Raw genomic sequence first — 27,510 nt, forward strand, 5'->3', positions numbered from 1 at the left:
GTTAAGGGGCTTGCCGCCATTGGCAAGCGGCATCAGCGTTCTTTTCCCTTTGAACCCTCCACTGATCGAGACGTGGAAAATTTAAGCCATCGCAAGATCAATCATAGTCGTGGGCCTGGCAGGCATGTAAGCCTTTGCCAAGTGGAAAAGAATACTTTTTTGTGTTTAAACGAGTCAATTCACTTTGGCCGAGTCCTGAGAACGGGGTGAGTTTAAAGAGAATGATAGAAAAATCAAAAGGTTTGATCAGCAGAACTTGGTGCAATTTATAGGGGCTCGGCGATCAGAAGCATATCTACGATATTCGGCAGTGAGAACACTCTGGATTGCAGCCAGCTGAGCGCCCGGCAAAGAACTCTCGTTGGAGTGCGATTTTGGAGAGGCCGGCAGTTTCAACGCGGTGTATATTCGGCGAGGAGTGTCGGGGCGGCGCGGCAAGAATTTTTGTTAAATGCAGGCGTAAATCGTCAAAAACATTCTTTTAATACCCCCGATTTTGTTTGACTAAAGACCCCAAAACCTCAGTTTTTTTGTGGCAGTGGAAAGAAAGGAAATCAAAATCCGAGAAAAAAAGCCAGTGGAAAAAAATCCGTAACCTCACAAACGGCGAAAGAGGAGAGAAAAGAAAAAAAGAAGGGAAGAAATACCCAAGATGGCGGAAAAATAGGCCTAAGTTTTTATAAGTTTTTTTTTTATTTTTTGTAAGTGGTTTTTTTCTTAATTTAGTTTAAAGTGTATTATGTGGTTGGTCAATAGTGTTGATGTGCGTGGAGAGCTGCCAAAACTCTGGCATTGTGTTCCCTCTTTCCTAAAGAAGAAAAGTAAAGTTTGAAGGGAAAAATTGTGTGGCCCCTTACCCTCTGAGGAAAAAAAAAGGAAATTTAAAAGGATGAAAAAGTGAAAGCCCCTGTGTTCCCAAAACAAAATACCTTATTTTCATTTCGCAGCGATTTCAGCCGACTTCGAAAAAAGCGCTTTCTTCGAGGACCCCGCTGAAAAAATTGGTGAGCGTTCAAAAAAACATAAAAAAACATATAATTTTGGTGGCGGCAAATTTCAAATTCTTTTTAAATTTTGTCTTGGGGTGAGAGTGTGCGGAAAAAAAAAAAAACCTAAAAGAAAAAGAAAGAGTTAATATTTTTCCATCAGTATAAACGGCATTACGTAATGGCCGAAGAGTAAGAAGTAAAGACAATAGCGAAATTTGGTGCCAATACCGTAGATTTGCTCAGCCTAAACGCACTCAACGGCAATATCGTAAATGGTTTTGCGTTGGCACTCATGTTTTGATTTCGTAGGCAAGTGGGAACGGTTACATGTCAACGTAACGTAACGAAATTAAAAGTTGAAAAATCACACCATGAAAAGGCACTTATCTTTGTTTTTCTTTTAAATTTAAAGTAAATGCAAACCTAATTGGCATGCCGTTTTTTAACGTATATATTTAAAAATCTATTTATTGCGCCCTTTTCTATTTATAAGAATTATCTATTATATTTATTATATTTATGCTATTTATTATATATTATCGCCATTCATTTTCTTATGATATTTATACCTATATATTATTTTTATATTATTCCTTGTACTTCATGTTAGTCTCGGTTAGGGTTTTCAGCAAGATTGATTTGTCTAGTATTTTAATTTGTTAGTTAATAAAAGATGTTTATAATGTGGTAAATTTGTGTGTTTGTCCTCGGCGGACATGAGACCCCCGTGAAGCCGTAACCGCGAAGGGGCCGTTCTAAAAAAAGGAAAATGGTAAGGGAACGGCCAATGGAAGGGTGGGCTGAATGCCGCCTCATTAACAGCTGAGGTGGAAAAGCGGTAGGCTCGATCACAGAAGTAGGGGGCCTTACGGCCGACAATAGCCCGAGTGGTAGTAGTGTTTTCTCTCCCCGGCCTTAGTTTGGTTTGTCTTTGCACGCAATCTGAGTTTTGATAATAATCCAAGAGGCAATGACGGGTTAAAGCAAAGATCCACCCCATTAGCCGACGAGCCAAAGCCGATTGACATTTTTGCGTGCGCTCTGACCCGTCCGTAACACCCAGCCTTAGCTTATTGTTTATAGGATGTCCGTTACACGGGGTACTAGACCCTATCCTCGAAAAAGACTGCACAAGTAACTCCCAGAGAGGTTGCTCACACCAATGCGTAAGGCTCACCTTCTCCGATCGCTGTCGGTTGCAGAGTGACTTGACCTGGGCAACCGGCACCCTTTTTATACCCGTTGGCGTGACTAAGTGTGCCCGCACCACGTCAAAATCCCTGGTCCTCCGGCTTAGCGCGTGTCGCCAGCTGATCATGGATCAGTGTGACCAGGTAATCGGGGTCAGTGTGACCCGGTGATCGTGGATCAGTGTGCCCAGCTATTTCTATTGGCGCGCCCGCCTTTTTATTTGAATTTGAATTCGTTTCATGTTTTTATTCTCTTAAGCTAATTATTATATTTGTCCTATTCTCTATGTCGCTTCATGCTTTTTATCTCTCTTAACCTAAGCTTATTTTCTATATTTGTTTATATTGTGCGCTCTGGAGCGTCACAGACCCTTAACATCTTTGTAGTGCTTTTACCGCCTCGACATACGCTGGGCATTTCAAGCTCCCAGACGCGTGGTTCGTTGGGAGATCTTTTTTCTGCGCGCAGAGTAGGCAATGTGGGTCCCTATTGCAGCTTCTGGCCTCGTGGTTTTGAAGCATGCTCCGCGTAGGTCCGTTTTTTCTGCGCAGTTCGACGAGATATGGCCGAACCTGAGACACTTATAGCAGCGTTTTGGCGAAAGAATGGGTTTAATCCGGCAGATCACCCATATAATCCTTATTTTCCCAAAGTTTACTAACTTGTTTGCTGTGGGTGTTGGCAGCAATGGTGTGGCTATCTGCAGGCCGTTTCTAGTGGCTCTCAGCGATTTTACGGCCTCCTCAGAAAGAGGGGTATCGCCTAGCTTACTATTTAGCGCCTCCACTATCTCCTCCTTGGTTGTGACTTCATCTAGGTCCATGACCTCAAGTCTAGTTTGCTCGGTCAGGGCCCTTACAACTGCTCTACCTCCGAGAGCGTTTCCGACCGCCTTTTTAACCTCCTCTGCGCTGTGGTCTGGAGACTTCTTTAGTTGCAGCAGGAGATCTCCCTTGGCCGTCTTCCGGATGGTCTGTACGTCCCCACTGACATGCTTTAGCGTGGAGTCTCCTTTAAAGGCCTTGAGAAGTTCCGCGTAGGTAATCTCCCCGACTCTTGCAACCACGATGGCGTCTGGTCTGGCCCTGAGCTGCCTTGTCGACTTTCCCTTAAAGACTCCGTCAGCTACTTCATGGAAATCTTCTTGTCGCTTCTCTTGTAGCCATTCCCGATGTATCCTCTTCGTTGGTGGCGTACATTTTTGGCCTGCTGCTGGCTCTCTTGCCCTTTTCGGTGTCGCTATTATCTTTTCTTTGCCACACAGCACACAGGGGGTTGGGATTTGTCGGATCCTTGACTTGCTGCCCCTAGTTCCCCTATCTGGACTAGTGAAGGAGTTTGGCCTTCGTTTTTGAACTCTTCGCTTCAACCCTTTCAAAAGCTGACTGCTACGAGTTGAATATCTTCTTTGAGCTCAGCCTGGAGGTATGCAATTTCCTAGCTGCTAGCAGCGGCTGGTTTCAGTTACCAATTCTGGCTATGGTTTGGGCGCTTTCCAGCACTATCGGAGTGATCAGCTGTTTGTCCAGTTGCCAATAAAAAAGGGGAAACGCGCGATCACCCGCGGAAAAACTTTGTTTTTGTTTTCCCAGTGGGAAGAGTGCGGGAGAAAACAGAGTCTTGGTGACCCCTCTCTCCTCGACCCTCGGTGGAGCACCAGTTTTAATTGTCTAAGCGCTATGATGTGATGCACTCCGCGCACAGACCCACCCTGGTACGTACCGCCTCCTATGGGGATCACGCTGCTCCCTTTGTTTACCTTTTCAGGGCTGTTTAAGGCTTTCTAGTTGGAAAAACTCAGGAGGTAATTAAAACACGTCTGCACTCACTGACTCGCAGTCACTCTCCTCACTCTGCCACTACTCCCATCACAGTCCCATTTGTATATTAAAGTTATCGTAGGAATATTGTTATTCTCTGCAGCTGGAAAATCTTCGGGATGTGCGGTATAAAATCTGGCAACTGTGTGATAAACCAAGCTTTGTAAGGGTACCTCAAATAAATGATCAGTGACGCTTAGACCACTTCAGAGAGTAGAACATCGTACGTCGGAAATATATTTGCATTCCGTTGTTTGGTACCACTCTGCAGGTCTATATATGCCTTCTTTGTGTAACCACCATCAATATATAACGCTAAGGCTTCCGCTGCTGTGTACTTAATCGGTTGGTTTTCAGCTGATTGAGTAGCTAGTATCTTTTTTTTGGGGTAAATTTGTATCAGAGTTTAATAACGTAATCATCTTAGCTGCACTTCGTTTGCCAGAATTATACAAACTTGTACTAGCCGCAGATACGAGCTCTGTTGAGCTAACAAGCCTTTTTGTCAGCTATTGTAAATAAATCACAAGGCGAGATAAATTTAATACTTCAGTTTATTAAGTGTACTTGAGCAAGGGCTACGGGCTTTGCGAACACCCCAGCTTGCAATTAACAACAACAACAAAATGTATGCGCTGGCGACGAACCGTAGGCGTTGAGGGGCGGGCTCAGACTGAGTAGTCCAATTAATAGAGAGATAAGAGGAGCCGCTTAGAAATGAGTGATTCTGACTCTCTCTTTAGTTGGAGTGGTTTGCCGCTGAGCTCAACCTACTCCCCCCGTTGGAAGCCTGTCTTTCAACTTCATCATTGATGGGCAGCAAACAGCTCTCCTGATGTCACACGTGGACGTCTTCAGATCAGCAACTCGGCAAACGCCATCTCGTCCAGGAATAAGTGCGCTCACCCTAGCTAAGGGCCACCTCATGGGAGGTAGATTTTCATCCTTTATCAGAACTACGTCGTTGACCTTCAGCATTCGTTCAGGAGATCGCCATTTGGTGCGTTGTTGCAGAAGAGTAAGGTACTCCTTCGCCCATCGGGACCAAAATAGTTGCTGCAGATATGTTACACGCTGGCAGCCATCCAAGCGGTTATAATTGAGCTTGGTTAGATCGGGCTCAATGATAGTAGTAGAAGGGCCACCAAAAAGTAGGTGGGCAGGAGTCAAAACATCGAGATCATCTGGATTCTCTGAAATGGATAGCGAGGGGCGAGAGTTAATGATTGATGCAATCTGACAAACCAAAGTGCGAAGCTCATCAAAACTAAGCGTTTGGCGGCCAACAGAACGGTAGAAATGGTGTTTGGCCGTCTTGACTGCTGCCTCCCACAATCCGCCAAAGTGTGGTGAGCGAGGCGGAATAAATAGCCAGTCGATTCCCTCCGCCAAGCAAGCTTGATGAACAGACTGCATATGGGAATCGCTAAGCAGCAGCTGCTTCAAATCCGCCAACTCATTTTTTGCTCCTACAAAGTTGGTAGCATTGTCCGACCAAATTTGACTAGGCTTTCCACGTGTAGAAATGAATCTTTTCAAAGCACTTAAAAACGAAGAAGTTGTTAGATCATTGACAAGCTCTAAGTGCACAGCCTTGCTTGTAAAGCAGATGAACACGCATACGTAGCACTTGATAAGAGACCTGGTGCGAACTTCTGATTTGTGGAAGAAAAGTCCACAATAGTCGACGCCAGAAACTGCAAAGGCCCGTACGCACTCCAAACGTTCCTTCGGAAGATTAGCCATGATTGGTTCCAGAAACTTGGGCCTGGCCCGGAAGCACTCCACATAGCCTTTCACGACATTGGAGACAGTTCGCAGTCCTCCAATAAGCCAGTATTGTAGTCGGATGCTTGCCAACAGAGCGCGCGGTCCTGCATGCAGGTTCATCTTATGGAAGTGCATGATGAGCGCTAAGGTGAGTTGGTAACGACGTGGCACTATCATTGGATGGCGAGCCTCATACGCAAGTGTTGAGTTTTCGAGGCGTCCACCAACTCGAAGGAGGCCACATGCATCTATGAAGGGCAAGAGCGAAGCAATTGAACTGGATTTCTTAACAATGCCATTTGAACGAAGCTCCTTTATATCCTCCCATAAATGAGCCAGTTGGACACCTCGCCAGAGCATATATGTCCCACGTTGCACATCAGATACCACGAGACCACGATGCCACAAGCGGTGAGAAAATTTGTAAATGTACGCGTACACGCGCTGCATGGAAGGGAACGAGTTGCCATACTTGGATCCAAGGGTAACATCAACGTGAGGAGACTTGACCATCAGCACCTGTTTACGTAACTCAAGGCTCGGATGGTCATAATTCAGACGCGTAGGCCAATCTCTGCGACCACCAAGTAAGAATGGTGGGCCATGAAACCATATCTCAGAAAGTGCCAGTAGATTCGGAGTGGAGCCCCTGGACAAAACGTCGGCAGGATTGAGTGCAGTCGGAATATGATGCCATTCCATGTTAGCAGTCAATTCCTGTATAGAAGCCACTCGGTTTGCCACGAAGACGTTGAATTTGAAAGGCTCATTACCGATCCAGGATAGCGCCACAGAGGAATCACACCAGCAGTGAAAAGGACCATTGAACATACCCATTTTAATAACTTCATTCATTAGCTTGGCTAATAGCCGGGCGCCACATAACTCCAGCTTAGGTACAGATAACGTTTTGAGAGGCGCTACTCGGGATTTGGAACATAAGAGATGGCTGCTGGAGAAGTGCCCCTAGACAGCACATATACGCAAGCTCCGTAAGCTTCCTCGCTGGCATCGCAGAAACCATGAATTTCAACATCAGTTTCTGAAGGAAGCAAAAATCTTGGGAATGATATGCGTTGGACGCTCTGAAAACTGATGCACATTTCGATCAAGCAGGTGTTACGGGCCAAGGGCAAACTTTCATCCCAATCCAATTTCTCCTTGCAGAGTTTTTGAAGAAACACCTTGGCCTTTGTGATTACTGGGCCAAGAAGGCCTAGCGGGTCATAGAAACGAGTAATGGTGGCCAGAACAGATCGCCGGCAGGCCTTGGAACAGCAGCTCGTCTGTTGCCAGATCCCATGCAAGTCCAAGGGTTTTGGTTATATCGCTGCCATCGCCGAACTTCAAATACTCCTCCTTGTCATCATCTGACACATCCTTGAAAACCTCGGGGTGGCTGGTGCACCACTTTCGTAACTTGAAGTCACCTCGAGCTGGTATCTCAGTGGTCTGTCGCATTTTCTCGATCGCCTCACCAACAGAGCTACCACCGGAGATAAAGTCATCGACATAGAAATCTTGTTGCAGAGCAACTGAGTCAGCAGGGAAGGAATCCCTCTCATCAATGGCCAGCTGGTGCATTGCTCGAACAGAAAGGAACGAGGCAGGCTTGGTTCCGTAGGTCACTGTATCCAGTTTCTAAACTTCGAGCTCTTCGTCCGGCTCGTCTCGCCATAAAATGCATTGCAAGTAGTTATCGGGTTCATTCACCCTTACGCACCGAAACATCTTGCAAATGTCTCCAGTCAGAGCCACCTGATAAGTACGAAATTTGATCAAAATGTCAAACAGCCTTGGCTGTATAACGGGCCCGGCCATTAGGACATCATTAAGAGACGACCCGGAGGAGGCTAAAGCCGATCCATCGAAAACAACGCGAAGCTTGGTTGTTGGGCTATCCTCCTTTAGAACACAATGGTGCGGCAAGAAATACTTGCAAAGGACCACAGCCTCGGGGCTGACTCGGGACATGTGGTTTAACTCCAAGTATTCCTTAATAAAGGCCACATATTGACGCTTTAAATGGGGATTCCTTTGCAGTTTGCGTTCAAGGTTAAGAAATCTCCGGTGTGCCTGTGTGTAGGAATCGCCAAGGGCTTTAGCATGTTGCTTCAACGGCAAGCGAACGGAGTAAGCGCCAGAGGGAAGACGATAGAAGTTTTTCATAAAATGATCCTCACACTCCAGCTCTTCCTTGCTGGCCATTATGATTCCACTGTCGAGATTTTCGACTTCCCAAAATCGCCTAACCAGATCCTCCAAGCGGACATTATGTAGTATAGCTCCATTTTCCAAGCCTTGAGATGCCAAAAGAGATGTATTGCCGCGAAGCCTATCTCTTCCCTTCCCTTCTGCAGTAGAGGCAACCTATGAACCAGCTTAATTTGGCCCACGCATAACAGGTCATAAAATAGGCCAGCACCAAGTAGCATGTCAACGCGCTGGGGACAGTTGAATGCAGGGTCCGCCAACTGTATATTAGACGGCATATTCCAATCAGCGATGTCAATGATGTAACTAGGCTGACTGTCCGTAATCGTTGGCACAACAAGCGCCGTTAGAGCAACAGAGTATTCAGAAGAACGCGACTGGTGGGAGATGTTGACTGTAGATCCTTCCGAAGAAACAGCTGTATCACCAAGGCCAGTTACCGTTGCTGCTGACCGATATTTCCTTAACTGCAACTCCTGGGCGAAGCGAGATGTAATTAGGTGTAGTTGAGATCCAGAATCCAGTAGGACTCGGCAAGGTACCAGGGAATCGGCTCTGTTCTTCACAAGAACTATAGCGGTGACTAAAAGCACAACATCAGAATGAAATCCTTGGGCCGCAAGCGAGGCAGATGGCTGCGAGGGGGCGGGAAAACATGTAGCGTTTATTTGATGAGCAGGAACTTGCAACGGTGAATCATCAGGGCCTAGATGGAGCAGCGTGTGGTGTTTTCCACCGCATGTGCGGCAATGGCCGGAGTTGCACGTTCGAGTGTGGTGCCCCTTCTTTAGGCAATTGACACACAAGGAAAGTCTTTTTACTTCCCCTTGCCGTAGACTAGAAGACAGATCGGCGAAGGAGCCACAGGAGTATATTCCATGACCAGGAGTATCACAAAAGACGCAGCTACTCTGGCTGACCTGGACACCAAGTAACGTCCTTCTGGCAGGCCTTGGAGCGGTATGGTCATGGGCCATGTTAGAAGCCAAGGCATGCTGAACGCTCTCCAGTTTCTGGCATCGCCCTTCAAGGTACGAGAGCAAATCCTCCTCGCTTGGAATCCTATGCGTTGACAAACTTTCTTCCCAGTTAGCTTGGGTTGCTGCATCCAACTTTTGCACAATCATGTATACAACCATGCAGCTTGAGATTTGTTTTAAATCTCCCAAGGCCTTAAGCGCTCGCATATGCCCAATAATTTTGTTCGAAAAGTCCCGCAATGCCACAGCAGACGCAGACTCGAGCCTCTTGAGCCCAAGAATTTCATTGATGTGTGCCTAGACGTTTATTATTAAAGTGCTTATTTAGGATCTAGTGCCGCACGATAATTGGCACCACATATTTCTAATGATCGAACCGAGTCCAGCGCAGCTCCACCTAAGCATGACCGCAAGTGTTGAAGCTTTTCTATGTCAGCCAAGTAGGGGTCTTTATCTATCACCGAGGTAAACATGGAGAGGAAGTCAGAGTATTCGGTGTATCCATTGGAGAATGTAGGCAGTTTTACTTCCGGCAGGCGAGTCCTATGCCCTCGATCAACCATGACAGTTCACTGATCCAGGCTGGGATCAAGGCGCATAGTGGAAGATGTTGGCATTCGAAGCTGACAGTTTTCAAGTTGCAGCCTTAGCCGGGACTTGACCGTTACCATGGGCATTTCAAAATTGTCGCTAAGGTCACTGCCGATTTCCGAATAGTCTAGCTCCTCCTGCGCATTGTGGGCAAGCCTGAAGGAGGCTTGAGTATGGCCAAGAAGTTCTAGCCGAATTGTCAACTCCGAGGACCCGAACAGAAAAATCGCGTCTTTAGCTAACAAAATATCCAGGCGCTTTAAGCTATTGTACACCGATTCGGCCTTGCACTTCAAAAACCGCACTTTATTTTCAGCCGACATAATATAATGGTCTGACACTGTGTTCCCTTCGTCGGTATTCATCTGCGCGTATATTATATATAAAGCAAACCGAAACGCACTGCACAACTCTGGAGTTTACAGTTTCAGAAGCCTTTGTTTTTGTTGTAACGGCAAGAAAGTACAGTAACCAGTTGGCGAGGCACTGTGTATTAACGAACTATGATATCAAACGGAATACCACCGCACTATATGTATATAAGCCCTTGCAAAATATGCCGATATTTATGCAATTATATAACATACGGTATTTTATTAAGACCAGCTTAAAGCGGAACCAGCCTAATGTAACTGTTGTTTGTTGTCTTCTTTATTCACTGCTTCTTTTGCACAAACGAATTTAAAGATCTCGCCGGGGCCTCCAAATGTTAAGCTAACAAGCCTTTTTGTCAGCTATTTTAAATACATCACAAGGCGAGATAAATTCAATACTTCAGTTTATTAAGTGTATGTGAGCAAGGGCTACGGGCTTTGCGAACACCGCAGCTTGCAATTAACAACAACAACAAAATGTATGCGCTGGCGACGAACCGTAGGCGTTGAGGGGCGGGCTCAGCCTGAGTAGTCCAATTAATAGAGAGATAAGAGGAGCCGCTTAGAAATGAGTGATTCTGACTCTCTCTTTAGTTGGAGTGGTTTGCCGCTGAGCTCAACATACTCCCCCCGTTGGAAGCCTGTCTTTCAACTTCATCATTGATGGGCAGCAAACAGCTCTCCTGATGTCACACGTGGACGTCTTCAGATCAGCAACTCGGCAAACGCCATCTCGTCCAGGAATAAGTGCGCTCACCCTAGCTAAGGGCCACCTCATGGGAGGTAGATTTTCATCCTTTATCAGAACTACGTCGTTGACCTTCAGCATTCGTTCAGGAGATCGCCATTTGGTGCGTTGTTGCAGAAGAGTAAGGTACTCCTTCGCCCATCGGGACCAAAATAGTTGCTGCAGATATGTTACACGCTGGCAGCCATCCAAGCGGTTATAATTGAGCTTGGTTAGATCGGGCTCAATGATAGTAGTAGAAGGGCCACCAAAAAGTAGGTGGGCAGGAGTCAAAACATCGAGATCATCTGGATTCTCTGAAATGGATAGCGAGGGGCGAGAGTTAATGATTGATGCAATCTGACAAACCAAAGTGCGAAGCTCATCAAAACTAAGCGTTTGGCGGCCAACAGAACGGTAGAAATGGTGTTTGGCCGTCTTGACTGCTGCCTCCCACAATCCGCCAAAGTGTGGTGAGCGAGGCGGAAAAAATTGCCAGTCGATTCCCTCCGCCAAGCAAGCTTGATGAACAGACTGCATATGGGAATCGCTAAGCAGCAGCTGCTTCAAATCCGCCAACTCATTTTTTGCTCCTACAAAGTTGGTAGCATTGTCCGACCAAATTTGACTAGGCTTTCCACGTGTAGAAATGAATCTTTTCAAAGCACTTAAAAACGAAGAAGTTGTTAGATCATTGACAAGCTCTAAGTGCACAGCCTTGCTTGTAAAGCAGATGAACACGCATACGTAGCACTTGATAAGAGACCTGGTGCGAACTTCTGATTTGTGGAAGAAAAGTCCACAATAGTCGACGCCAGAAACTGCAAAGGCCCGTACGCACTCCAAACGTTCCTTCGGAAGATTAGCCATGATTGGTTCCAGAAACTTGGGCCTGGCCCGGAAGCACTCCACATAGCCTTTCACGACATTGGAGACAGTTCGCAGTCCTCCAATAAGCCAGTATTGTAGTCGGATGCTTGCCAACAGAGCGCGCGGTCCTGCATGCAGGTTCATCTTATGGAAGTGCATGATGAGCGCTAAGGTGAGTTGGTAACGACGTGGCACTATCATTGGATGGCGAGCCTCATACGCAAGTGTTGAGTTTTCGAGGCGTCCACCAACTCGAAGGAGGCCACATGCATCTATGAAGGGCAAGAGCGAAGCAATTGAACTTGATTTCTTAACAATGCCATTTGAACGAAGCTCCTTTATGTCCTCCCATAAATGAGCCAGTTGGACACCTCGCCAGAGCATATATGTCCCACGTTGCACATCAGATACCTCGAGACCACGATGCCACAAGCGGTGAGAAAATTTGTAAATGTACGCGTACACGCGCTGCATGGAAGGAAACGAGTTGCCATACTTGGATCCAAGGGTAACATCAACGTGAGGAGACTTGACCATCAGCACCTGTTTACGTAACTCAAGGCTCGGATGGTCATAATGCAGACGCGTAGGCCAATCTCTGCGACCACCAAGTAAGAATGGTGGGCCATGAAACCATATCTCAGAAAGTGCCAGTAGATTCGGAGTGGAGCCCCTGGACAAAACGTCGGCAGGATTGAGTGCAGTCGGAATATGATGCCATTCCATGTTAGCAGTCAATTCCTGTATAGAAGCCACTCGGTTTGCCACGAAGACGTTGAATTTGAAAGACTCATTACCGATCCAGGATAGCGCCACAGAGGAATCACACCAGCAGTGAAAAGGACCATTGAACATACCCATTTTAATAACTTCATTCATTAGCTTGGCTAATAGCAGGGCGCCACATAACTCCAGCTTAGGTACAGATAACGTTTTGAGAGGCGCTACTCGGGATTTGGAACATAAGAGATGGCTGCTGGCTGGAGAAGTGCCCCTAGACAGCACATATACGCAAGCTCCGTAAGCTTCCTCGCTGGCATCGCAGAAGCCATGAATTTCAACATCAGTTTCTGAAGGAAGCAAAAATCTTGGGAATGATATGCGTTGGACGCTCTGAAAACTGATGCAAATTTCGATCAAGCAGGTGTTACGGGCCAAGGGCAAACTTTCATCCCAATACAATTTCTCCTTGCAGAGTTTTTGAAGAAACACCTTGGCCTTTGTGATTACTGGGCCAAGAAGGCCTAGCGGGTCATAGAAACGAGTAATGGTGGCCAGAACAGATCGTCGGCAGGCCTTGGAACAGCAGCTCGTCTGTTGCCGGATCCCATGCAAGACCAAGAGTTTTGGTTATATCGCTGCCATCGCCGAACTTCAAATAGTTCTCCTTGTCATCATCTGACACATCCTTGAAAACCTCGGGGTGGCTGGTGCCCCACTTTCGTAACTTGAAGTCACCTCGAGCTGGTATCTCAGTGGTCTGTCGCATTTTCTCGATCGCCTCACCAACAGAGCTACCACCGGAGATAAAGTCATCGACATAGAAATCGTGTTGCAGAGCAACTGAGTCAGCAGGGAAGGAATCCCTCTCATCAATGGTGCATTGCTCGAACAGAAAGGAACGAGGCAGGCTTGGTTCCGTAGGTCACTGTATCCAGTTTCTAAACTTCGAGCTCTTCGTCATTGTAAGTAGTTATCGGGTTCATTCACCCTTACGCACCGAAACATCTTGCAAATGTCTCCAGTCAGAGCCACCTGATAAGTACGAAATTTGATCAAAATGTCAAACAGCCTTGGCTGTATAACGGGCCCGGCCATTAGGACATCATTAAGAGACGACCCGGAGGAGGCTAAAGCCGATCCATTGAAAACAACGCGAAGCTTGGTTGTTGGGCTATCCTCCTTTAGAACACAATGGTGCGGCAAGAAATACTTGCAAAGGACCACAGCCTCGGGGCTGACTCGGGACATGTGGTTTAACTCCAAGTATTCCTTAATAAAGGCCACATATTGACGCTTTAAATGGGGATTCCTTTGCAGTTTGCGTTCAAGGTTAAGAAATCTCCGGTGTGCCTGTGTGTAGGAATCGCCAAGGGCTTTAGCATGTTGCTTCAACGGCAAGCGAACGGAGTAAGCGCCAGAGGGAAGACGATAGAAGTTTTTCATAAAATGATCCTCACACTCCAGCTCTTCCTTGCTGGCCATTATGATTCCACTGTCGAGATTTTCGACTTCCCAAAATCGCCTAACCAGATCCTCCAAGCGGACATTATGTAGTGTAGCTCCATTTTCCAAGCCTTGAGATGCCAAAAGAGATGTATTGCCGCGAAGCCTATCACCACCACCAGTCACGATCCAGCCAAGGCGAGTCTTCTGCAGTAGAGGCAACCCATGAACCAGCTTAATTTGGCCCACGCATAACAGGTCATAAAATAGGCCAGCACCAAGTAGCATGTCAACGCGCTGGGGACAGTCGAATGCAGGGTCCTCAGAACGTTTTGACGTACGGCCATAATTTGTGTTGCTTACAGTGACTTGAAAAAATCAATTTGGCAGAAAATGTAATTAACTCGTGAACATTTTCGCGCAATCATTTTTTACGGCTTTCGACGTAAATTAAAACGACAAGAGTGCATCGATGAACTTAAATCTTTGTTTGGCGATGGGGTATAAAACAAATATTTGTTTTCTATGTTAGTTAATGGCAATTATTTGTTTATTTATTTGTTTATTTCAGGGATCGTAAATAAGAGTTAACCTATTCAAAAAAATCACTATGGACGGCAGTCCATGTAGTGACGAAGCGCACCAGGAGAGTGTGCGAAGGCGACTACTATATATACACGAAGAAATAAAAAACTCTGCTGTGATAGTCCGATCGTAATGAGTAATACACCAAAATCAATTGGATTGGTAGAGAGCGGTGATAGTGAAAAAGTGCACATTTCGAAATTTGGAGCTGTTGGGGCCGGTGGGGATAAATGCCCCCTCGCAATGTTTTAGTTATGTTCCTATTAAAAAATTTAATTCTGTTTGTCAGTTTGTCCGCTTGTCCAAAATATGTTTTTTTATGTTCTGAAAATTTGATATGACGTTCATCACATCGATATAAAAAACTTTTGTTCTACCACTTTTGGAAAAACCCGCTAGTTTAGCGGGAAAACAGCTATAAATAGCTAAAATTCGAAAAGCCGTAACTTCTATACTACTAAAGCTACAGACTTATGCTGCATAAATGCTATAAACGCCTTCTATATGCAATTTGTGTAAATGTAATAGTTAAAAAGATATGAACAAAAGAACATTTTTTTAAACTTTTTTTTTAGCTTTTTTTAAATTTTCTCAAAAACGGCTCTAACGATTTTTCTTACAACTTTAAACTGTATAGCCCTTGAGATTCCTTAAATTTTGGTTATATCATGTCATATCACGTTTAAAAGTTATTAAGAAACGACAATAGCCACTTTTGCCAGCTCAGAACAACTAACGCTTCCTGAGTGTTGAATTTTGTGCGTGGGTATCCAAACTGTATTTTAGGGTCATGAAATCAGTTAATTTGCATTTAACAGTTCCATATAGGAATTTTTTTGTTCTACGACTTTTGGAAAAACCCTCTACTTTAGCGGGAAAAAAGCTAAAAACAACTAAATTTCGTTAGTTTGTAAGTTCTACACTACTAAACACACAGACATGTGCTATAACTCGTTTAAAAGGTATTTTGATATACTTCATCGCCTTTTTAACTTAATTCGTTTAAATACAATAGTTTTAAAATTATGATTGACCAATTTAAATTTAAATGTATATATTAGCTCCTGTTGGAGGAGAACGCCCCCGTTGACTATTATTTCTATCACATTGTAAGAGTTATTTGTCAACTTTTAAAATAAAACAATAGTTATGTGATTCATTGAATTAAAATAACTCTTGAACTGAGGGGTGCATTGGTTTAATATTTATATGTATGTAATCTACGATTGAATACCTTTCTGTTGATATGCCATATGTCCCTAGAATGTTTTTTATAATTTTATAAAACTAATGTTGTTTATTTAACAGGAGTGTACAAAACTGAAAGAAGATGATGATTCGAATCCGACTTAATCTCAAAATTCATCTGAAAGTGGTTTTTTAAGCGACTTTTTAATTTCAATTCATGAAGCAGGCAATAAAGAATCCGACAGCGAGGTTGATCCTCAGCTTAAATTGGCGATTACGGAAATAAACAATCCCCTTACCTTTAAGCCAAATTAAAATCGGACATAATGGAGTATTGGAAAGGAAAAAAGTTTACCTATCCACACTTATACCGATACCAATATACCACCATTGAGGTAAAGTTCCAGGTTTTTTCTTTAATAACCTTTTATGGCCTAGAAATATCTCTGCTGAAGTATTCCCGAATAGGAAGTATTTGAAAGTAGTGCATTTTGAAAAGAAAGTAAAGAAAAGACTGCGACGAATCGCGCGATTTTTTCTTAAATTTTTTTTGCCTGCGTCGCAGTTTTTTTTGTTCAGTATCAAACAAGTAGTTTTAGCTGAATAAGGTTTGTTGTGTCGCTCAGAAAAACAAATTCAAAGAAAGGTTAAAATATATAATCCTCCTTGGACCGCGATTTCTTCTGATTATCATAATAAAAATACACATGTGGTCATCCATGGTTATGAGAGTTCTTTAGAAATCGCTGTCTATCGAGGATCATTTTTACGCGGTTGTGAGAACTAGTTCCCTATAATACCAATTACGCAGATGTTTGGTATCTTAAATTAGTCTTATTTTTACAAAAAAGGAAAAGGGTACATATATACGTGTCGGAGACAGGGGTCTCTTAGCCGCTTCGCGAGTTGATTTGTCCGTCATGACTTAACTTCCACTTGGGTTTTCTTAGTAAGACGCGCAGCGAGTTGCAATTGTTCGTGTTGCCCGTTCGAAGGTTCTCGAAAGAATGAGTCCTGAACCCTCTACTACTTTGCACAACCCTACGTTGCAACCACAATTGCGACACACTCGGCTAAGGTGGGTTCCCACCTAGCCACGCTCTTGAAACCCTTAAACGGTCTAAGAAGGTCACACTTCCTTTTCTCAATACTTTATTTAAAATGACAGGTTTCTCTCAGTTATATTTAACATTGATTTGTATTATTACTAATTCTCTCGACACGGCTATCCTGACTATCACACGTCCTCGTGTGCATGGCTTAACATTGGATTGGCATCACATTTTGCTAATCTGAAACAAATTTGAAGTTACTCATTAACTTAAATCATGACTAATTTTTTTTTTTTTAAATCCCTCAATACACTTTTTGTGTCTTCAAATGACAGTTTGGCAGGATAACTCTTTCTTATTAGTAGCTTGTACTCTTCTGCGCAACCCCGACCATTTGGCTTACAATTTATCACAACACAGTGCAGGCTCTTGCCGCCACTTGCGACGATATGCACCTTTAGTGCCACAATCTCTCATTAGATCAACTTAGCCTCTGTGTGTGATGTCCTGTGCACCCCTCTTAGGTGACAGATCTCAACTCATCTTTTGCTTCTATTTCAACGCCATCACTCTCTTTGAGCAACTCAGATGCAACTCGATTATCTGGTAGTTTTCTCAAGCTCTCATGCGGATACTTGTATGTTCTTTTACTAGTCAATGATTTCAACAGGTAACGATCACCTTCCAACAATTCTGTTACAACAAACGGTCCCTTGAACTTGGGATCCAATTTCGTTTGATGCCGTTCCTCACTTCTTAGCAAGGCATGATCGCCAATCCCATGTTTCACAACTTTTGCCTTATTTTGATCAACTCTACTCTTGTCATATTTTGCATTCTTATCCATATTCTCTTTAGCTTCTGCCCTAGCTTCCTTACAATCTATCTTAGGTTCGGATATTATGGGTAACATGCCCAAAGGTCTTGCCTGCTTTCCTATTAGTAACTCTAAGGGGCTAAAATTAGTCACCCGATTACTAGTACAGTTCATAGCTAATTGGATGTCCATCAATGCATCCTGCCAAGAGCGTTCGCTTGTCTCAACTGCCGTCAACATTCCTTTCAACGTGCTCATCACGCGCTCCACTTGGCCGTTTGCCCTGCTTGCCCCTGTTGCAATTAAATGTAACTGAATTTTATTTAATGAACAAAAATCACGGAATCGACCACTGGCAAAGCTCCTGCCTTGATCTGCAATGATACGGCTAGGAACGCCAAAAAGTGATATACCTGCCTTTACTGCGTTGATACAATTTTCCGTATCCAAATTCAGTGTGTGATATAGGTAAACATACTTGGTGAATGCGTCTATTTGTACTATGATATACTCCTTTAAGTCATTTTTGCCGCTCAGCTTCCCACTAATATCAATATGTACGGTATGCCAGGGAATTTCTACCTTGGGAATGGGGTGCAGTTCCATTTGTACTTTGCCTGTTGAGGGTTTGGAGAGCTTACAGGTTATACAGTTTTCCACAAACTTTCTAACGTACTTCGACATACCTTCAAACCAATATTGTTCATAGACCTTGTTTAGATTTTTCTGCCAGCCAAGATGCATTATAGCCTCGTGTACATGATTAATGACCGACCACCTAAAAGCTCTCGGAATCACTGGTAAGCAACGAGTCTTGCCGCTTCTCTGAATTTTGCGATACAACAATCCGGCTCTTACTTCGTAAGTTTTAGCTCTGTCAACTTGCATCTCACCTCCATTTATTTGTGTCATGATATCAACTATACCTAAGTCCCTCTGCTGTTCAGCGATTAGCCAATTATCCGTTATCGCTGCCAAGTCAACGCGAACCTCAACTACTTTGTTTATCGTTTTCGGGACATCTGGAATAGGATTTCCTTTCCCTTTCTATATTCTACGCTAAAATCGAATGCCTGCAAGAACGCCCACCTTTGCGACTCGCTTTTAAGGAATTGCAGTCAGTATGGACGACGAACTTTCTACCATGCAGGTAATGTCGAAAATGTTTAACAGCATTATACACGGCTAAAGTCTCTAGTTCATATGAATGATATTTTGATTCTGAAGCCGATGTACACTTACTGAAATACTCGATCACCCTACATGTGCCGTCAATCCTGTGAAGGAGCATTGCACCGTAGCCATCCGCGCTGGCGTCTGTATGCAACTCGATCGGAAGCTCAGGGTTGAATATGGTCAGCACAGGGTCACTTGTCAACACGTCAATAATCTTTTTTCGTATTTGTTCATGATTTTCCTTCCAAGCAAATCCATTTACCTTAGAAGTTAATTGATACAATGGTTTCATCTGTTCAGAGAATCGTGGAACAAACTTTCTGAAATATGAAGCCAAACCTATAAATTGTCTTAACTGCGTGGCAGTAGTTGGTTGGCTTAATGCGGATAGAGCTTCTATTTTTCTAGGATTGGGTTTAATTTCGCCATCTTTAATATAAAACCCGAGATACTCTATTCCTGTCTTGAAGAATCTTTAGTATTAAATAGTAATAGTATTATGATGATATTGTGCTATTCAAGTAATTGGTAAGCTCTTTTTCAAATTGCATTGCGTTCCTTAAGTTTTTAATTGTATTAGGGAGGTCATTCCAGTAGCGTATTGCCTGAACGAAAAAATGTTTTTTAGCTATTGATAGCTTTATCCTTTTGGAGATACAATAATTAGTCCAGGAAGACTTTGCCAATTGCAAGTGCTCTATCAAGTATGGGGGTTCGATTGATACAACGACTTTGTGGAGATATAGAAGGGTTCTAAGTTTAATCCATGACTCAAAGCTTAGTCCAAAGATATTTGTAGCGTGTCTTGTAACGTAGTCCCTACGGTTCAGGTTAAAAATATATCGAGCGATCGAATTAAACGCTACTCTGAGTCTTCGCATGCTTAAGGCATCACAGTATGAAAAGATTTCCATTCCGTAAAAGAGAACAGGGATTAAACAAGTCTTCGCCACCAGCATACTGATGTTCTGTGGGATGAGTTTCTGGGATAAGGAAAGCTGTCTAAGCATGCCAAAGCATTTCCAGTAGCTTTAATGATTTGATTGATCCAAGTTAAGGTTGTATTGAATTCGATTCCTAAATTTGTGGCTTGCTCAACAAACTCTATTTTTACGTCATTAACGAGAACTTTGGGAAGATGCATTCGATTATAGGGTTTCTTATAGACAGTGTTGGGAAAGGTACTGTGTTTTTTTTACCTAGGTAAGGTAAAAGGTATTGGGCAAAAATAAATACCTAGGTAAGGTAAAGGTACTGCAATTTCCCAGTACCTAGGTAAAGGTAAATCTATTGTTTTTTTTATTTTTTTATAATTTTTTTGTTTTGTTCAATGTAATCATTGAAACTTAAAATAAGACTAGTTTTCAGTTTTTAGTCGTCTTAATCAAACAATATCTTTTCATTTCATTTAAATTTAAATGTTTTAATTTTGTGCATATATTTTTAAAACACGCGGCATGAATAATTGTATCACTTCATTAATGTATTTATGAAACCCTCATGTACATATTTGGCGCGCAAAAATTCCGTATGTAGAAACATTGACTATGTATATGTATATGCCGTTTGTTTACGTACATACGGCATTTTTGCGCGCCAAATACACTTTGGTTTTATAAATAAATTGATGTAGTGATGGGAACATACATACGTGCACAAAATGATATAAAATAAAATTGCGATTAGTTTTAACTTCACAAAACAAACAATAGAACGGCTGAATTCCAATGACTTTTAATCCTGCGTTCCGACTATTACAATTTCGAAACGAAACGATACAATGAAACGATACTACAGTGTCGCAGTCAGATTTGGCTATTTTAAATCAGAGCAATGTTTAATACCTATGTAAGTACCTTCATAATTCCAAAGGTATATAAAAATCTGTAGCTAGGTAAGGTAAAGGTACTCAATTATTTTTATACCTAGGTAAGGTAAAAGGTAACACTAAATTGTACCTAGGTACATACCTAGGTAAAAGTATCTAGGTATGTCCCAACACTGCTTAGCTTGGACAAGGAACTTTACAAAAAGATAGCAGAAAACAATTGCATGGCACCCTATGTTTTTGAAAGTTTAATTGTGATTTTTTCGATTATTTATTTATTTATTTATGTTTTGTTTATCGAGTATTACTATAAAAGAGTAGATCCCACCGGGAAAATTCCTCTGGAAAATAACATATTTTCAAGAGGTTTCTCCATAGAAGCGGAAGGGACTAAACCTCATTCACCCCTTACATTTCTTCCATCTCTGGTTTCAAAATACACGGGGGTGACACAAAAAGTAAGGGGGAAATGAGGTTTCTATCTGGATCTCTGGCAGAAGAATGCAGGACAAAATCCACTGGTTTTTCGACTTCCCGCATTATAGATTTTCCACACGTACCCAGTTATGGTTTTCCTCCACTTGCAATATCTGTTTTTCTACACCCTCCCAGTTTTGGTTTTTCCAGACCCTCGCAGTTTTGGTTTTGCACTGCTTTGCAGTATCTGATTTTCCACAATAAAAATCATGTTTTTTGTAATATTTGTTTGTGTATTTATTAATAATATTTACAATCGAAGCATTGGAACTACAAATTTTTAATGCCTGAAGCATTCCCGGGTTTTGCTTGGCCGAATGCAGTACTTAGATATCCATTTCTTGTCTGTCTTCTGAAAGTATCAAACATAATTTAGATATGAATGTAAGACCAGGAATAATAATAAGAGTAATTACCATTATTAGGTCTCCGCACAAAATTAAAGGATCTCTCCAGAAATTATGCCTGGTTTGCCATGGCCGATCATTTACCCTCTGTTCAGTTGTTTTATGTCGGGTATCTATATCAAAAACTATGAGAAAAAAAAATAAAATATGACAAACGCAGGCGCAACACTTCTGGTCCCAAGAAGTCTCAGTCGGCCTGTCTGAAATAAATGTAATATTTTGATTAAGTTAAACAACTAAGTTAGTACTGAAGTACTATTTATACAACCATTTAATGAACACCTCACACCATTTACCACTGGTAAAGATTAAAAACATTTCAAGTGTCACTGAAATGCAGAATTTGTGTTGAAGATAGCATCCGGAGGCGTATATTTATTAATGGCGAAAATATCTGTGATACTAACCTTTGTAACGCTGAAATAAAGGTTATAAAAAGACAAAATTCATTTTATCACTCACCTTTTTATTGTTTTTTAGATTAAAATTAACTATTTTCACTTTTTTTTCACTTTTTCCAACAAATTTAAAAATGATGTGACCCTGCATTATATTCTTGATAATACCATACAAAATGCAGATAAATGTGGTGTAAATTTCGTTGTAAAGTTGGGTCACACTTTGGCGCCGAATAAATATTTAAACAATACTTTTCAGGGACCGTAATCATTAAAGGTTACGTATATTATAGGTATATTAGGCATTTTTCGTGTTATCAATACCACCAACACGAATTTTTATATTTTAACAACACTTAAAAATGGCTTAGGCCACGATCTGACGATCAAATTATTTTATTTCACAGAAAATGTTTAAAAATGTAAAAAACAACAATAGTTTTCTTTGTAATTTAATGTAATTCCTTGATAAATGTGATCAAATATTTTAATCGTCTTACCGTGGCTTTTCTCTATCCCACATTCATTCTTATTATTATTTGAAAAATGTTGAGTAAAATAAATTAATATTATCATTATAGACATTATGATAATAATGTTATATAGTTTAATTTTTTTGATTAACAATTATTAATATTTTTTCTACGACTTTTAAAATTACTAAAAATTAAAACTAAATGTGAGAACAAGTCTTTTGGTTTTGGTGTATATCATAGGATTTTTTAATATTATAAGTTGGTGATTTTTTGTTAAAAAATATTATAATCGTAGTGCCACAGAAATCATACAGCGCATAAATGGCCTGATATTGATGCTACTCAGAAACCCACCCTCATTTAACGCTCAGAAATTATCTATCCCTACACCGCCGCCTGCAAAAAGGAACAGGATTTCAAGAACACAAAAACCAACTTCTCACATTCCCGCTGGGATGTCGATTTGCGTCATGTTCCCCCAGCCCAAACCATAAGACCTAAAATTCTGGAAAAAATTGTGTCTGAATCGTGTGTTAGAGGAGGTGTGCACTAAGAAAGGATTTTTTAAAATTCGGCTCCTAAGGACTCCCAGGACTCTCGAAAAATTCAAAATTGGTTGATTAAAACATCAACCATTCCCACAGTTTTCAACTAAACATGTTGATATATTTTTTTAAGCTTTGTTTGTGGAAATCTTCGAAAGCCCAGAAGATGAGCACCAACCGACTTCCGGTTGGGGCACTTAAATAATTTTTCCGCACCGATTATGCGATAGCATCCGTTTTTGGTTTAAAGTGTGGAGCTATGCCATGCAATTAGTAAGGTATTTTTTTTTTTTGGACCCACGGTTGATTTTATATGATCCTTTTTGTTTGCGGGGGTTGCGGGGGGCCTCTTTGGCAGCACGTTGTTTTTCTTTTTCGCAGCACTCGGGAACGTCAGCAAAAGCAGAGCGAGAGAGTAGTGAGCAGAGAGAGAGTCATTTGAAGCAAAAGACAGGCGGCCAATGTTTTTTTCTGGCTTAGAAACAACTGATAAAATTTGTACTATTTGGATACCAGAACGGATTATCTAATGGATGCAATTCTAAGTCAAAGTGTGTAGCCAACCCATTAAATGCATAAGGAATTTTTGTTTTGATTTTTAAAAAATGTTGGATTGGGTTTCAAGGGGAGAGCAGGGAAAAACTTTTAGTCGTCACATTTGCATGTGAGAAACGCAATGACACACACACACATCGATAAAATGGCATGTACATACATAAGTAATGATTAAATTAGGATAAAATAACGGATCACCCAATGCAGCCATTCTAAATCAAATATTTTGCAAAAATTTAAATTATGTTAAAGACGAGGGGCGCACGAAGAAAATTGTTGGCAAGTTTCGTCTCCAAAATCTCTCCATGATCCCCAGCCGATATTGGGGCACTTCTTTTTTTGTTTACCTACCGATCCTGCGAGCGGATCCGTTTTTCGCTTAAAGCATTTTGGCCGTAGCCTTTCATAGGTATTTGTGTGTTATTTTTTATTTATTCTTTTGTATGGTTTTAAGGTTTTTGGGGGTTAGATCTGTTCGAAATAAACAGTAAAAAAGAGTAAGAGTTTTTCTCTGCATTCGCTTAGCTAACCAAAATGATATAATTAGGCTACCAGAACGGTGAAGTTAAGGTGGGAATAAGGTGAGGTTAGGGGTTAAGTTGTGATTAAGGAGGTATTACATAGGTTAGGGTAAAAGTAATGTAAGGGAAGGGTGAAGGTGAGAAAGGTAAGGTTCGTTTGGACTTAAGTGAGGATAAGTACAAGGTGACAAACACGTTTTACTAAAAAAAGTGAATTAAAAGTAAGTAAGTATAGTAAGGACATTTTTTTTTAGGTGAGACTAAAGTTAGGTTAGCTAAGAAGAGGAAAAACTGGTGCTAAGGTGGGTTAGGACTAGGAAAGTGCTAAAAAAGTGTGCCAAGAGTTAGAATAAAATAGATTGGGTTAAGCTGAGGTAATGGGTGCATGTCATAACGCCCGGTGTCATAACGCCCGTGGGCGTTATGACACACTCAAAAGGGTCATAGGGCCCGTGGGCCTTATGACACACTTCAAAGTGTCATAACGCCCGCAGGCGCTATGTCACTTTTTTTGAGGGCCTTATGACACACAGGAAAGTGTCATAACGCCCTCAGGAAAAAAATATATTTAACTAATACTTTAGTAATTAATGTGATTTTTTTTAGATTTTTATGTCCGTTCTGGGTGAAATTTTCTGCTGACCGTTTTTTAGAGTTCCAATTTTATATTAGTTTAGATTATTTATATAAGTAAAAAAGTCGTATTCAGGTTGAGCGCGCGCAGTAAACAATAATGCGGCTTGCACTTTTATTCAAACAAATTTTTGTCTGCGCCCTTTATAACATTTTATTGAAATACTTGTAAATGCGAGCCAATGTAGTAATCAGTTGTGTAGAATAATTTAGCGATGAGTAATGTTGTAGAAGTTAAGTATTTGTAGTAAAGGAAAGCGCCGCTGGCAAAAATTTTTTTTCAAAAAAATCGCGCGATTTTTTAGAAAAAAAATTTTTGTCTGCGGTTTATTTAACAATTTATTGAAATACTTGTAAATGATTTTCAACTATCTGGCTGCAGTTCGGGCAGAGCATTAGAGAGTTTTTTGAACGCTGTTCCAGATTTTTGAAGCACTCAAAGCATATTTTGAAGTGCCAACATGGAAGAAAAACTACGTCCTGCGGCCTGTCAATGCAAATAATACATTTTAGCACGTCAGCCATTTGGCTGAACTGCAAAGTATTTTCCACATCTTCATCTTCTGAATCAGAACCGGAACATAACTCCTGAAATGTTTAACTGACTAAAATATGAAAAAGCATGAAAGGTATCATAACAAACGGTACTCTCTTCTCGGTAATCTCATTGATTCGAATGGGCTTTACAACAAAAAGTAATTCTCTTATCGGTATTCTCATTAACTCAAAATGCATTTTAGAATTTTTTAGAAGTTCAAAAAATACGCGGGATTTTACTCTGATATTAATTTGAATTTGAATATATGTAAAAATCAGCAATAAATGCTTTTCTAATAGTAGCGGACAACGTCGCATCGGGTATTGCTAGTTTATTATATATCACAATGCCTACTGGCAACGACCAAGAACTGTCTTCAGCCCCGACTGAACCTCCAACTGATTTTCAGTGGACAATGACCGAAGCTATCAGGGTAGCCATTTCAGAAGCCTTAACGACTTCATTGGCCCAGCAAACGAAATGTTTCTCTGATGCTTTGGCCCAACACACAAGAACCATGACCCAAGCGTTCGCAGGGAATTGGCAAGCCTAAGCGGCAAATTTTTCGCCTTACCATATAAAGAGTTAAGAAGCCTAGTAAGGACGCAAGAAATTTTTATGCAAACCGTAGAGAAGTCGCAGGGATTTATACCGCGCCACGGACCTCCCAGGCGGCAAGTCTGTGAGGTGCAATGTCAGGTGGAGATGGCAATGTCAGACGGCGAAGAGTCAGATGAAGATCGTTCAACAAGCCGTAGGGATAATTACAAAATTTTAAAAAGGAAAGAACGCAAGCTGCTGTCCTCAGCCATAGTGGGGCAACTTAACGATTTCAGGCCTTACGCACAGGTCGAGAGAGAACGCTATAGTCGGGTTGGTGTCCCGACTATCTACAATTCGTAACTCAGCTAAAGGAAGTGCGAGGCAGCGAGGATTTGAAAAGTATCTTCTACATTTCGATAGGTATAAATATACACCACAAACTTGCGTTTATACTTCTCGGAAATCTTTAAAGATGTGTGCGCCAGGTACATTTTAAAATAGTTAGTGGGGGTCGTTTTTTGTTTTAATATTTACGTCACACTCTGCGCCTAATTATTTCCGAATTAATTTGATTTTTCTAGATTTTTAGGTCAATCCGTTTTGGGTGGAATTTGCTACTGACCAAATTTTATCCTTACAATTCTATTAGTTCAGAGATTGTATATATATATAAAAAAATATATATATCTAAAAATAACAAACAATTGCTGAACATTTTTCTGGTAAATAATGATATTGATATTGCAATTTTATCTAAAATTTGGGTCAAAGACAATTCAATGTGTAGACTTTTAAATTACACTTTCGTCTGTAGGGAACGAGAAGACGGCTATGAAGGAGTTGGAATATACATGAGAAAAAATATACGGTTTGAAATAATTTATTTTAGTACTAACATTGAGTTAATTGGTATTAGAACTTTAAATCTAAACTGTAACATAAATGCTTTCAGTGTATATTCTGCTCCCAATGTGGACTTAGGGCAGTCAGTTGGAGTTCGCGCGACAGTCAGTGCAGTAAGCGCCGCAGTTCATGCAGCTAGGAGGCACGGGACGTGTCGGTCGGAAGACGCGACGCTGGCAGCCGGAGTACAGGAGACAGACAACCAAGATAAGCGAAAGTACAAGTGCAACCAACGAACCAGAGATCAAGATCAAGATACAAGTGCGAGGATTCAATCGAGTGCGTGGCCGTGAGAGTACCGTAGAAACCGAGTGCTCACCACCCAGATCAAGATACCAGAGTCAAGACACTAGGCCAAGGCTGAGACTGCAACGGTGAGATCTGCAGGACACAGAGATTGGAGTGGAGACGAGTGCAGGACAGGAGCAGAGTCGAGAGAAGGACGAGCTACCGGCAGGGTAAGCGCGGATCATGAGTTTGTGCCAGGCGTCGGGGTTACGGTGGACTGACGATAAGGCTGAATCCTCGGATTTGACCTGTCGGGACATTTGTTTCTCAGGCTAGAGCCAGACCTACCCCAGGGAACACGACGAAACAGGTGATCCCAGGATCATTTTGGTCGGACCCGAAAGGAAGGTTGTGCAGACTTCTTGAGTCCTACAAGCCGGGCGGAACTGGAGAAACGCCGTTGGAGAACGACGCCGCAGGAGTCCACAAGCACCACGAAGGGAGAAGAGAGCAGCGACGCCGTCGAGGAGCGCCGCCGAGAAACGCACAAAGTGAATCTTCAGCCGAGGAAGGCACGTCGCCGACCCGGCAAGCCGCAACAGCCAGCTGACGAAGAAACCAATTCCAGCGAAAAGAAAAACTTAATAAAGTTTTCCGATTTGTCCCAATTGGATATCTCTGCATGTTCTTGGGTCACGGGCAGTCACGCAATACAAATTTGGTGGGACGAACACACAATATCTCTGAGCTAGTCGCGGCGTTTACGTAGCGATCAAACAGATGAAAACAGTTCGTTACACGGGTAAAAGGTCAACTCGTGCCGCAGTAAAGATTTCCGTCATATCTCATACTTTTCTTTGGAAAGTTCTAAGTCCATAAATAAAGCCAATGCCTCTTCCCAGCCATACTTCTTAATAAGACCACTCGGTGGCGTAGGAATGCTTTCAT

The 27,510-nt window shown here is 42.1% G+C and overlaps 1 protein-coding gene and 1 long non-coding RNA gene across 5 annotated transcripts in view; one reads left to right on the forward strand and one right to left on the reverse strand.

Moving 5' to 3' along the window:
* Positions 1-27,510, forward strand: part of LOC138912337 (techylectin-5B-like) — a 346,886-nt gene that overhangs the window by 314,704 nt on the left and 4,672 nt on the right. The gene's annotated exons all lie outside the window — the stretch shown is intronic.
* LOC138912658 (uncharacterized) lies at positions 20,858-22,019 on the reverse strand. The gene is made up of 3 exons (XR_011418221.1): positions 21,685-22,019; positions 21,232-21,347; positions 20,858-21,167 (listed from the first exon to the last, which is right to left on the reverse strand). It is a non-coding gene; the product is annotated as an uncharacterized lncRNA (long non-coding RNA).

Source organism: Drosophila takahashii, chromosome 2R, assembly GCF_030179915.1.
Source record: "Drosophila takahashii strain IR98-3 E-12201 chromosome 2R, DtakHiC1v2, whole genome shotgun sequence".
NCBI lineage: Eukaryota > Metazoa > Arthropoda > Insecta > Diptera > Drosophilidae > Drosophila > Drosophila takahashii.